The sequence below is a fragment of the Mus caroli genome, chromosome 4, assembly GCF_900094665.2.
Source record: "Mus caroli chromosome 4, CAROLI_EIJ_v1.1, whole genome shotgun sequence".
Lineage (NCBI taxonomy): Eukaryota > Metazoa > Chordata > Mammalia > Rodentia > Muridae > Mus > Mus caroli.
Window position 1 is genome coordinate 8,804,580 of NC_034573.1, and position 10,171 is coordinate 8,814,750.

Below are 10,171 nucleotides of genomic sequence, written 5' to 3' on the forward strand. Positions count from 1 at the left end.
TGGTAAAAAAAAAAATAAATAAATAAACGTGACTTGAAAAATGTGAGCTCTCAGATCCAGAACACACACAAATCTTGGATATTGTACCTACCACAAAGTTTTTACGTTGCAAAATCACAAAAGGATAAAGCTTGAAAATAATGTTCTTTTGTAAGGGAATTTTTTTTTCTGTGTAAAACAAGTCTCTTGTCTATTGTTTTTGCCTTTGTTGTCCTTGCTTTGTGTGCCTTATTAAAAAAAATACTGACCTAAACCAATGATTCAGAGTCTCCTGTATTTTCTTTTACCAGTGTCATAGTTACATTTAAAGATCTGATTTATTTCATACTTATTTTTGGTTACTTTGGGAAGATAATTTAGAAGGTTTGCTTATACCAATAAAAAATATATGGAGGGCAATAGTGCTATAATAGTTTAAATCAATGTATATAAAATTGGTATTTGTAGAAACAGAGCCTTGTAGGCAAAGGATCTTCATCAAAGCAGAAGGGATTTCTACCTCCTACATCTTCTACTTTTAGTTACTTATTTCTAAAATACAAACCCACATTAACTTTTTATTATTATTTTCATGTTGGAATGTGAGACTTTACGTATGTAAATGAGATAGCAATGAAGCATCATGAAAACACATAAGTGTCAGAGATTACTTTCTAATTATTTTGTGACTTTTCCAGAGGATTCTACCCATGTCTAGCTTAGTGAGCCAGTAAGCTCACTGGGGCTAATTACAAAAGCATGGGAGAAGAGTTAGTTACAGGCTCATTCATGGATGATCCACAGTCAGTTGTATCACCATAAAGCCCACCCTAACATTTGTGACAACTCTTGGAAACGGAATCCCTGGTGTTCTACACACAATGTGTAGAGGACACAGGCACCTCTTCCTGAACAGTTGTTTACTGTTCCTATTGCCTGGGGGGGGGGGGNGGGGGGGGNGGGGCTGGTGACTGCAGTAACTTTCTGAGCCTGGTAAGCTTCATCAGTTTTTAAGCTCCCCAACCCCCATCTTCCTCTGTGAGGCAAGGTTTTAATTCAGAAGAAAGATCTACATGCCACAACTGCATAGATATTAGGTAACCCTTAGGTGTATCTTAAATAAAGTTTAAAATATGAGCAGGATTCTAACTTGAGTTAGTTTTAGAAGAATTGGGAGTATTTTTCAGGAAGACTTACCAAATACTGTATAAAATGATGAGTTTTTGAGACACTGACTCAAAGACCAAATAATTTAGAGCTTGAATGAAGTGCATAGCCTGCTTATACTGAAACATCATACTGATAGTCCAGACTGATAACTTCCTGCTTTCCTTTGTCTTTATAGTTTGTATGTGAATGGCAGAAAGGATGGTATAATCAAGAAAGTGTTGCAAAGAACCAGCACTGCTCTGTGTGGAAAGTACAGAGAAGGAGAGTGAAGAGGAACCTGCCAGATCATTTACCACTGGGTGGTTTTCATGCTATGAAAGGGAAATGTATTGGTTCTCATTCCTATTGATCACAGTTGTAGCTCTCAGTAGGTAGTAGGTGGAAAGGGCTGTGTTGAGAACTGCAAATGGCTTGTATATGTTGCAGTGAGAACAGAGATTGAGGTTAAGGGAAAGATTAGGAATCAAAATGGCAGACCAAGGGAGACTGGGTATGAGGTGACCAAGGAGACTGATTTAGGAGGACAAGGCATGGATCCAGCGACAGAAGGATGACTGTTCTCCTTAAAGCCCCTGCGGAATATATTTGGTACCACTGCATTTTATGTAGTCTTCTTTCTAATGTAAGCACTTATAGAGTTAGGAGGTAGTTTCCTGAGTTTAGCCATTTCAGGAACAACTTCCACCTCCCTGGCAGGATCAAAACAGAGTTCACGTTCCCAATCCCCAGAACTCAGCTCCTAGCCCGCATCTTCAGATGTTTCATGTTTGTCTGCTAACCAGTAACCTGTGTGACGAGGGAAGATGCTGTTATCTTGTTATTTAAACTAAGGCACACAAGTCATGAATATGTCGCTTGTCTTGACTTATTTGACTATGTGCAGCTTGCCCACTCCTTTGTTCCCTTATCATTCTGAAATTTGGGCCAGAGTCCAGGAGGGGACCTGGCTGAATCAAGGACCCTGAAATTTGGATTAGTGACTGGATCACTAATGCTAACTTCCTCACTTAACCTCTTGTGTCAAAATATGACTGGTCAATGAGACAGCCTACCCCAGCACCCTTTGCTTTGTGTTCCCATCCTAACAAAATGTTGCACAATCTTCCTTTGGGGACAAGGTTCAGATCCTGAACTGTCTGCCTCCCTGCATGTGCAGAAAATAAAGCTATCATTTTTAAGCTTCCATATCTGATGTGAGTTTTCTTGATTTCCACCCCAACTTAAGGGATTGGGACAATGGTCTTATATTTGCTTCCTGCTGATTTTGGATGTAGAATGATAACGCCCCCAAAATTTTTAAAATTGTTAAGAAAACTAGCTGTAACATTTGTTGTCCAGTATCTATGCACTGAGAAGGTTCAGGGCTTAATTGAAGTCCAGACTAGAACAGTCTGTGATGCTAGATCAAGTGAGCTAGCTAGCTGTTTTGAAGTTGGAAGCAAGTCTTTAGAGGAAACAGCATTGATGTTGTCTGAGGTAGGATCAGACAGGAAGCTAGAACAGTAAGTAAGATTTAGCATCTCAGCATCCCTGAGGGTGAATCTTTCCAGGGTTGTATTCAGGGTTGAATTGTAAGTAATTTGCCCTTATTTCAGGAAAGAAACTTCAGTTCACCCCAGAGACAGAGTAAATGAAAGAACAAGCTTGGCCACTTCTTGATAGCTGTGAGAACAAAGAGAGCTTAGCATAGTTAATTAGCGACTGAGGCACCTGCTATGTTGGGGGCAGCAAGACCGGCTAGTGAGCACAGTCAATCAATCACTAAAGAAGTGGGATGCTCAAAGGAGTCCAGGTGAGCATCACTAACTGGTGCATAGCTGCCCCTCTAGCTGGGCCTGGAAGATGTGCATAAGGTGTACTGGTGTTCCGTTGTCACCGGAGGTCTAACCAGTCTCATCCCAGCTCAAATTTCTGCCACAGTTCTATAAAAATAACCTAGAAAGGAAACCTGATGTCTTCTTCTCTCTGGAAAGCCAGTCCCATTTCTGGAAGCTTTTCTCACTTTCCCTCAATTGTCACTGTTCTATATTTCTTCTTAGTGAAGCTTGATTATGCTTTGCAGATTTCTCAACAGTATGTGTCCTTTAATCTTCATTAGTATAAGAGTGAACTTAGAGCTACTGGGCCAGTTTTGAGTCATGCACAACTGGCTTGTGAAAGATCCCATCATACTCAAAATCCTGCATCACTGGTTTCTTATTTAACCATTTATTGTTTGCATCTCAGTGGAGGTTTTAGAGATAGTCACTGTCTTCCTTAGTTTCTGCCATTGATGGTAAGATTAATTGCTACCTGGCCCAAACATGTGTAGTCTCTGATCACCATAACCTGCAAATATTACTTGATATGGAATATTTCAGACATGATAAGGGATCTTCAGGACATGATTCTGGGTCATGTGTAATCACAGATGCCTTAATAAGAGAGAGGCAGGGGATGATTTGGTGCAGCAGACATGTGACTATTGAAGTTAGGCGATTTACTTCTGACATTGAAGATAAGATGCCAAGGAAAGCATTCTAGGAAGTAGAAAAACAGAAGTCTTTCTCCTTATTTCTTGGAGCTTCTGAAGATAGCATAGCCCTGTTGACACCTGAATTGCTATCCAGTAAAACTTAAGTCCCAGGACTGACATCTTTAAGTTCCAGTATAAATGTGTGCTGTTCTCAGTCATGGAATTCATGTAAACTGTAGCTTTGAATCACTAATGTACCAGTCAAGACTCTGCTCATTAAGACTGCCTATGTTGAATAATTGGAACACCAAAGCCAACTAGAATAATTCTGTTTTAAGCTAGAATATGCACTGGATAGAAGAAACTGTTAGCATTTCTTCTAGGCTCTGCCCCACAATTACCTGGCAACAGCCAGGTGTTCCTGGCTCATTATAAATGGTACTGCTTGCCCCCTCCTTACTCTCTTGCTTGCCTTTCTTTCTTTCCTCTCTGTCCTTTCTTTCCCCAGTCCCTTCCCCCTCTCTGTCCATGAGTTCATGGCTGGCCTCCACTACTCCTCTACTTTCTCTTTCTCTCTCTCTCCCCCCCTCTCTGTCTTTACTACTTTACTACCCCCTTAACTCTCCTCCCCCTTCTCATTCCCTAAATAAACTCTATTTATTTATAGTAGAGTCTATAGACTCTACTATACCATCATAGTTGTGTAGCTGGTATCTCATGGGGGAGGGATGCCCCTACATATGCCTGCAGAAACACCCCCTTTTCCCACACCACACTGCGCCTCCACCAAACATATTCCTGGCTCCTCTTTCTTCCTTCCTTCCTTCCTTCCTTCCTTCCTTCCTTCCTTCCTTCCTTTCTTCCTTTCTTTCTTTCTTTCTTTCTTTCTTTCTTTCTTTCTTTCTTTCTTTCTTTCTTTCTTTTAATAAAACACAACAGAAACCATTCCATAAAGTCAAAGGAAGAATGACTCACAGTTACATATTGGGGATGTTACAAATTATATAAGGTGTTTCTGATGGTGGAAAAAATGAAGACATAGGTTGTATGGAGAAGACTCCACATGCAGACCTACTGTAGTAGATGATAGAGATTCGTGTCAAATGAGGTAGATCTGGGGAAAGGTACTCACAGTGTGAGAACCTCCAGGGCCAAGTAAGTAAGGGGGCACTTGGTACCATGGGTAAAAGAAAAATCAATTCATAGTAGGCTATTATGGAATTGGAATAATTATGAGTTATTCCAACATTGCTTGGACTGGGGGTACATGATAGATTATGAAAAGGATCTTGCTTCCTAAAATTCCATTTATTTATTTATTTATTTATTTATTTACTTATTTATTTACTTTTAGGAGTTCTCAGGATGCATTACTGACAAGCCACCCATGGTTATACTTCACTTGGGGACTCAAATTTCTCATTATCAATTCAGCCTAAGGCTTTTGAAAAATAATAATTACAATTTCTCTGAAGGACATTGTATCCAAATATACTCCCCAGACAGAACACCCCTAACCCTGAACATAACAGTGATAAAATGTAAAAAACTTGATAGGGACTGATTGTAGGAGCCAGAGGCAGTGAATGAGTCCAAAAAAGCAGTGTTGTCCATTCACAGCAGAGCAACTGTACATATGAAGTCACAGTGCTTGTGTCAATGTGCACAAGAGCTAAACAAGATCATGGTAGATGAAATCTCTGTGAAGAGAAAGTGACACGAAGTCCCATCCCTAGCTGAGGGCATATTGGTGATTGATTACAACTGCAAGAAGGAAGGTCAGTTTTCAAGGATGTGGCTGCTGAGGGGCCACCCATGATTCAGTAGATGCCCTTGCCCATGCACATAGTAGCAATGCAACAGAGACTCCGTGGATATAAATAAAGACTATGTGATATTGGTAGGGAATATTTGTGGGGTATAAAAGAGGAATTGGAGGGGAAGGAGAGATAGGTGAATTTGTTTAAAACACTTTATATGCATATATGAAATTCTCAAAGGATAAAGTAAGATCTTTATAACATACTTCATGTTTACATGTGTAGTGCATTTGCTTTGTACACTAATTTCTTGGGGAATACAGTAAAAATGAATGCTAACAATATTGAAACAATGCTAGCCAGTTTGGAGGAGAGATAAATGATGAAGACAACATTCATATCTGCAGAAGTAATTCAACTTGGGGAACTGACTTTTGAAATGTCAGTCTAATGAAGGAATAAGGTTATCATTCATCAAATTGATTTGTTGATTTGTTGACAAATACAGGATACTATGTGCCAAAAATGACATCGTATTTGGTTGGTTGTTTCAGCTTTGGTGTTTAGAGAGGTGACAGTTGCTACTTTAGAAAATGACCTTTTAAGAAAAGAAAGCAGATGAACCCAAATCTTAACTTATTTCTATGCTCATCAACTATTACTTAATAAAGGTCAGCTTGGTATAAGCATTGCCTTCTCCAGCACTGTTGCAGCCACTTACCTCCACCCATTCAGAAGAGTAAAGATGTGCCCCAGAGAGCACATTCCTAACACATTCATCTCTTCTACACCTTTATCGTTTATTCTTCCTTCTCTTTCCTTCCCCTTTTCTTTTTTCTTTTTTTTTTGGGGGGGGGTTGTTTGCTTGTTTGTTTTGTTTTTTCAAGACAGGGTTTCTCTGTATAGCCCTGGCTGTCCTGGAACTCACTTTGTAGATCAGGCTGGCCTCAAACTCAGAAATCCACCTGCCTCTGCCTCCCGAGTGCTGGGATTAAAGGCGTGCGCCACCACGCCTGGCTTCCTTCCCCTTTTCTTAAATGACGCTACTCCCCACTCTGAGGAAAGCCCAAGCCTACTCACTTCTTATACTGAATAACACTGACATGACTAATTTAAATACTATCTAGGACATTTGTTCACATAGTCATCAATAGCTGTCTTTACAGTAATATCCAGACATATTGATGGATAATAGAAAGGTACAAAAAACTCCCCTGTTTAGCTGCAAAAGTTAGACTTATCCCATTATGCTGCAGATCCTGGGGAAATCTTGCTGTTTGCTAGTTGTGGTTTTACTGTTCTTTGTTGTTTTTCCTTTCGGATGCTTCTGGGATTTCTTTTCACAAATGCTGACCCATTACAAAAGTCTTGGAGAAAGAAGCAGAGTAGCTGCCCCCCCCCCCTCCACCATTGTCTCTCTTGATTCTCAATAGCAAAACTTTAAAAAAAATAATTTTATTTCAAAAACTTCTAGATTTGCAAAATAGTTACAAAGATATATGGTCTCCCTGCATAGCTCGTATTCTGATTTATCTCAGCTGACCTCTTACTGTACTGTGGAAAAATTCCAACAATTTAGACTAAGGAGGTTTACTTGGATTTAATGTGTTTCCATTAAGCAACAAGGAGTTATTTGGTACCATTATCATAGTGCAAGGGGCACAATGGTAGATAGGACGGAGTCCCAGGGTCACTGTGCCTACATGTTCACTGCCCCTCATAATCCCTGTGGTCACTGTAACTGCTGTGCCTTTTGTGCCATTTTTTCTCAGCCCATCTTACAAAGCACAGTCCTTCTTTGCACTTCAGTAACACTGTAGCTTTGGGCTGTGCTGTGCGTGCTGATCAATGCCTTCCTCCCACAAGCCTGCTTCCCACAGTGGCTTGATTTACTTGGTGATTCTAGATTGTGAAAAGTTTAGCATGAACCTTGTCGGTGAATTCATGCACCTTTGATCCAGCTACTTGTGCAATATCAGAATTTATTTCCTTCTATTATTGAAACTGTCATAAGACTACACGTAGTTCTGGGGCAATATGTGATTTCTTGGAACACATACATCACTCAATGTTAATATCATAATAAGCATCCATTTCGTCAAAGATCCTTTTCTTAGCAGTGAAAACATTAAAAAATACTTCTAATTTTTTAGGGGTAGGGGAATTCACAGTACCTGTGCTTTCTGGTTACCTGCATCCTGTCTATTTACTGCAGGACATGCTAAAGATGTATCTTGAATGAGAGAGCTAAATTAGAGTTCTAGGGTCAAATTCTATTTATGATGACCCTATTTATTTTTTCTATTAATACTCATGCTTTTCTGGTGTATTATTGATAGAACTACTATTATATTTTTAACATTTCCTGATGCCTGTTTCAAAAATTTCTCTTTGTATTTTATTTCACAATTTAAGATACCTGAAGTTACATATAAGGTGTTTGAATAACCTCCTAACACAGTCATTAAACACAAAAGAATTAGGAAATTGCTAGTACTCATTTGTTGTCCAATTAGGCTTAAGAGTGAATATTTCAGATCTCCATAGCAGATAATATTAACCAATCACTTCAAAAATTACATAAATGATGTATTTTTTTTTTTTACAAATTCACAGCTTCAATAGAAGAATGTATTGATTTAGTAGATTTGATACTAATTAATCTTTTGGTAGAATCAGCCTTTTATTGGACACTTGGGGATGGAATTCATGATAACATTTTCTTTGCAAATTGTTCTATTTTCTTTGTTTTGAAAATCTAGACTGATATGCATATTCACCTTATTAACTTAAATTATAAATTGTGAACCATAATTATGAGAATAACTTATTCAAGCTATGTCTGCTAGTCCATGAAATTAGATATTATGAGAAATCATCTCAAAGTTATGTATTTCTAAATATCTGGACCATATTTAGACCTAGCAGCGAGGGCAACTAGAACCCCATGATGACTATGGAAGGCAGAGATGGTCCCATTTGTTAACTCTACTTTGGGCTAGAAATTTTATTATCACTGTTGTCTTTGGTGAGAAGTTACCTCCCAAGTCACCAAAGAAAACCACAGCACCTGGGAAGAAGACTTTTATCTCAATTAACAATCTCCAGATTGCAGTCCAGAACTCTATTTCTTGTATTCTCCACCCCCTTTTATTAGATATTTTATTCATTTACATTTCAAATGTTACCCCCTTCCCTAGTTTCCCCTCCGAAAAGCCCCTATTCCCTCCCCTTCCCCCTGCTCACCAACCCACCCACGCCCACTTCCTGGCCCTGGTGTTCCTCTACACTGAGGCATAGAACTTTCACAGGACCGAGGGCCTCTCCTCCCATTGATGTTTCTTGCCTTCTGAAGAGTTGTTGACGATTTTGTTGTTGTTGTTGTTGTTGTTGTTGTTCAGCATTCTCCCACTATAACATCAAACTGCCTAGGACTTCAAGTGAGGAAACAGGAAGCCACATGAACAAGAAGGCAGGGGAAATGTGTAGATTTCATGAGATTGGAAAACAATGTTTAAGAGACTCCAAGTAGAACCCTGGCCTGTAGCCACAGTGCTGTTGCGTATGGTTCATTCTGGGAACCACACCGTAGGGTTTGGTCAAGCATATGCGTTCAGTTTTCCCAGACTTCCAAGAAGATAATGCTGTGGAAGAGAATTGGATAGGACAGAACCTCAGCTCATCAGCTCATCATCTTAAGTGCCTAGGATGACATTTCCAGTATCCACGCTTCCCTGGATGCATAATTCATTTGCGAAAATGTTCAATAAACTTGCTAGTTCAGATTCAAATTCCCTATGTCAGTTCTTTTTTCAGCATTAAACCCATGTTATTCTTTCCATAGAAACTTCTTCACACGAAAACCACTACTTTAATATATATCATGTTATGCTGGAGCCTATAAGTTATAAATTATTTTGGAGTTAGCTGATTTTACCTACAGGGAGAGTGTTAAGGAAGGAGGATGTTGGTGAAATATATATATATATATATATATATATATATACACACATATATATATATTTCTTCTTTTTTCTTTTTAAAAATTAATTATTTATTTACTTACATCCTGCTGGAAGCTTCCCCTGTCTCCTCTCCCCTCTCTCCAATCCATCTCTTTTGCCCTTCTCATCAGAAAAGGGGAGGTCTCCCACGTATATCAGCCAATTTTGGAATATAAAGTTTCAGTAAGGCTAGGCATATCTTCTTCTATTGAAGCTAGACAAGGCAGCCCAGTTTTTTTTTTTAAGTTTAAGAAATGCAGAGTCTACTGCCATACCACCTGATCTTGTCTGATCTCAGAAGCTAAGCAAGGTCGGGCCTGGTTAGTAGTTGGAAAGAAGACTGCCTGGGAATACTGGGTGCTGTAGGCTTTTGGACTCCTCCCCCCCCTCCCTTTTGCTGGGGCAGTGGTGGCGCACCCCTTTTATCCCAGCACTTGGGAGGCAGAGGCAGGCAGATTTCTGAGTTCAAGGCCTGCCTGATCTACAGAGTGAGTTCCAGGACAGCCAAGGGCTATACAGAGAAAACTTGTCTCAAAACAACAACAACGAGAGAGAGAGAGAGAGAGAGAGAGAGAGAGAGAGAGAGAGAGAGAGAGAGAGAGAGATGCTGATTTTCAACCTCAATACATAAATTCAGATTGGTGAAATACACAGCACTGCTTAAAACCTCTAGTTTGTCACTTTGCCTGTAACTCTGATCACAAGAATATCTCTATAAAATTATTAGAATCCCTTTAAATGGTATGGAAGGCATGTTTTAGGGAAATCTTGTTGTGTCAGGAGAATTCTAAGCCTCTCACTGC